Genomic DNA, 3,985 nt, shown 5'->3' on the forward strand with positions numbered 1-3,985 from the left:
ATTGAGCATCCTCTCCAAGCTTCTTATCCAAGGCACATTCTTGGTGGCGAAGCTCCTTCTTCCATGGCTTATTCCCTAGTGGATGGCGCCTCCTCTCACCTCTTCTCCTTTATCTTCCGCTGCATCTCCATGGTGGAAAATCGCCATTGAAGGACCTCATTGAAGCTCAAAGATTCAGCCTCCATAGAAGCTCCACAAGCAAGCTTCCATCAAGTGGTAATCAGAGCACAAGAGCTTCAAGTAGGTGCTCCTTAAACCTCCATTAATTTTTTTGCTTTACCTTCTCTTCCATTGTTGTTTCTTCATTTTTCTCCATGTATCTCCTCACATGTCTTGTGCTAAATGTTTTTAACATGATTCTTTAGAGTTTCCACCGATTAAACTTTCTATAGAAGCTAGATTTGATTTTCTATGGTTCAAATTTCTTGTTCTTGTTCTTGAACCATGATTTGTGTTGAGTTTAGGTTCCTTTGAGTTTTGTCTTGTTATTTTTTTGTGGTTGAAACCTAAACCATAAAATTCTTACAAAAACTTTGATGAATGAGAGTCTTGTGATACAAAGTTACAACAAGTGTTACACGTGCTTCTATTTATAGACTAGGTAGCTTCCTCGAGAAGCTTTCTTAAGAAAACTTCCTTGAGAAGCTTCTTTGAGGAAACTTCCTTGAGAAGCTAGAGCGTAGCTACACACACCCCTCTAATAACTAAGTTCACCTCCTTGAGAAGAGAAGCTAGAGCTTAGCTACATACCCCCTATAATAGCTAAGCTCACCCCCATTCCAAAAATACATGAAAATATAAAAAAAGTCCTTACTACAAAGACTACTCAAAATGCCCTGAAATACAAGGCTAAAACCCTATACTACTAGAATGGCCAAAATACAAGGCCCAAAAGAAGGAAAAACCTATTCTAATATTTACAAAGAAGAGTGGACCTAACCTTGGCCCATAGGCTCAAAAAATCTACCCTTAGGTTCATTAGAACCCCAGGGCCTTCTTTAGCAGCTCTAGTCCAATCCTCATAGAGTCTTCTATCCAATACCCTTAGGGGGTAGGATTGCATCAATTCCCCCTCTCACAAAGGCTACAAGTGCCTAGCAACTGATGGCAGAACCATATGAAGCTTGATTGTAACTAAGAATAATATTGAGCAATGATTTGACTAGAACCATATGAAGCTTGATTGTGAACCTCATTACCTTATTTGAAGCTTTATTCACACAACATACATTGCTGACACAAAATTTCTTGAATTATATATGGAGAAATTTCTTCAATTCGATCTGGCTTATTAGCTGTCACAAGCTAGCTGGCCTCTTCATAAGGTACTCACCTACACAAGTTTTGGCATGTTAAGTTACTTGGTTTGTGCATAGTGTTATTTCATTTATTAAGTGGATATTCATATTTCTTTTTCGTTCTTGTTTATAGCAACCTAACTTGAATTTGAAGTAGGCATTGATATCTTGTAACTAAGAATAATATTGAGCAATAATGTGACTAGAATCATATGAAGCTTGATTGTCAACCCCATTACCTTATTTGAAGTTTTATTCACACAACATACACTGCTCACACAAAATTTCTTGAATTATATATCAGAAATTTCTTCAATTCTGGGTTATTAGCTGTCACAAGCTAGCTAGCCTCTTCATAAGGTACTCACCTACACTAGTACACTTTTGATTTGTGTGTTGGTGCTTAGCTATGATGTGACTAATCAGGTTAGTGAAAATTGATTGTGCAGGGATTGAGCAGAAAGCTGGTCCATATATTGGCTGCCTTGCTTTTTCTGGTTTCTTGGCCAATTTTCAGGTATCCTATTTCTTGAATTTTTGAATCATTCATACTAGTTCAGGTGTGTAAACTGTAATGCATTAATTGTTGGTGCTGCTGCATTGTCTGAAAATCATATAGCTTAGATTGTCCAACAACTGAGATGAACCTGATTTGGATGCAACTGAGATACACAATAGAATTATTCTTTCTTAGTTAAAAAAACTACAACTAAAAGTGGGACAACATGTTTGTGCAGATTAAATAAGGGAAGAAAATCAAAACAGAAAGGAGAAAAGTCTATTTTAAGTCAAATGAGTTGAATTCATAATAAAATCTTCTAGATTAAGCAAACCACTAGACATCCACTTAGAAACTGAAACCCCAGTTTGAAAAGCAGGTCCTATGGTGCAACTAAATTCTGATCTGCAAACTCAAAAGAATATTCTATAAATTAACCTTATTCTGAGCTAATGAATCTAGTGCAAACAAAATGAGCATCATGAAAACATTAAAAGTAAAATAAATAACAAACAACCATAGACTAACAATACCAAGGAAGAATTGAACAAACAAGAGAAAAAGGAAAAAATAAATAAATAAAAGTTGAAAGTGATGAGACAAGAAAGAGTCATTCATTGGAAGTGATGAAAAGAAAAAGAGAGGAATAACACATCAAAGCCTAGTATGAACAATCATGTAGTATTTTTAAACAATCAAAGCCTAGTATGAACAATCAAAGCATGTAACACCACTCATGGTTGCGGAGATGAAATGATTCAAGTCACCAATTGCAACAAAACACAAACAATCACAATTCACACATCTTCTTGGGTTGGCTTTTGATGTTCAATTTTTTGTGATGGAGGAGTTATTAATGTTTCCTTACGCTTAGTCTGTGAAAGTTCTCCAAATTTAATTGATATCTTAGCACCCTCAAACTTGGCAGTCACACTGTCGGTGTCATAATCAGAAAGAAGAGGCAATTCTAGATTGAAACGATGCCATCTGTTGTCAGTGATCAGTCGTTCACCCATTAGCCTTAGGGTGAGCTTTGAGGTCACTTGAACATTCAATTGATCCCTTCTAAAACCTGTATATGGTGATAATAATATCAAAGCAGATGAAGTGTATTTCTTTTTTATTTTTGCAAATGCATAAAGTTATATGACAAGGACATGCGTCTTTTCTATAGTTTTGTCAACTTATTAGCACATTCTGCCAAAAGATAAAAACCTAATTCTTGCTCCTGTTGCTTCTCTAATTTTTTTTTGAACAACCATATTCTCTAATTATCTTAAATTTTTGTCGATTATTGAAGTTACATTTCCTCACAAACACTCTAGACTTTATAAAAATACTGAAATTTAGAAATAACAAAACTAAGACTTGCATTCACTATATTTGTTCCTATTAAGATTTGAAAATCCAACTTCAAGCTTTCCAATTGTATAATACTTTCTTGAGTTGCATTGAAACTGGAAAAGTGCATATTTTTTATACACTCATTGATTCTCCTTTAATTTGAATTGTTTAATCACTGACATAATGCATTGCTCTGTCTAAAATAAATTAAAAATCCATGTTCATGCTTTCTAATACGGTAAAATAGTTTCCCCAACTATGTTAAAGCCAGAAGAATGTCTATTTCTGGTACACTCAATTTCTGAGAATACCACACTAAAAGCCCGCAACACACTCTACTTTAAGAGTAGACATTTGCCCTGTGCCTCAACCCGTGGGCATATCGCCATGCCATGATGAATATTATTGAACATACTTTTGTACCTTGTACCTTAGAAGTACACTGCCTTTACATTTACAATGTTGACAGGAGCATAGTAATTCTGACCCATCATTTCTTGACATATGGTGAGGCCTTGGAAGGTTTCTTTTACCAACTCATAGTAGGTGTCATTCTTGATTGCAATGTAGAGTGTGTTATGCTGATAGATGTTTCCTGAACATGAACAGAACACAGGAACAATGATTGACTTATTGGACTTTTTAATCATACATTATAAAACTAATTATTACACACTTGTTGTTAATTAAGTACTAGTATTAATGACAAATGAGCAATAACATATTGAACCCTTGTTTGTTGCATCATAAGCTCAGAGACACTTATCATTTTGTTGTTTGCATCATCATTGATGATATTCATTGTTGGAGACTATTGTTACTGAGCATTATCACAGGTACGAAT

The 3,985-nt window shown here is 35.0% G+C and overlaps 1 pseudogene; it reads right to left on the reverse strand.

The window, feature by feature from the left end:
- LOC102666701 (protein ALTERED XYLOGLUCAN 4-like) overlaps window positions 1-2,813 on the reverse strand; it is a 9,517-nt pseudogene extending 6,704 nt beyond the window's left edge.
- Between the last annotated feature and the right edge of the window lie 1,172 nt (window positions 2,814-3,985).

This window comes from Glycine max, chromosome 16, assembly GCF_000004515.6.
Source record: "Glycine max cultivar Williams 82 chromosome 16, Glycine_max_v4.0, whole genome shotgun sequence".
Lineage (NCBI taxonomy): Eukaryota > Viridiplantae > Streptophyta > Magnoliopsida > Fabales > Fabaceae > Glycine > Glycine max.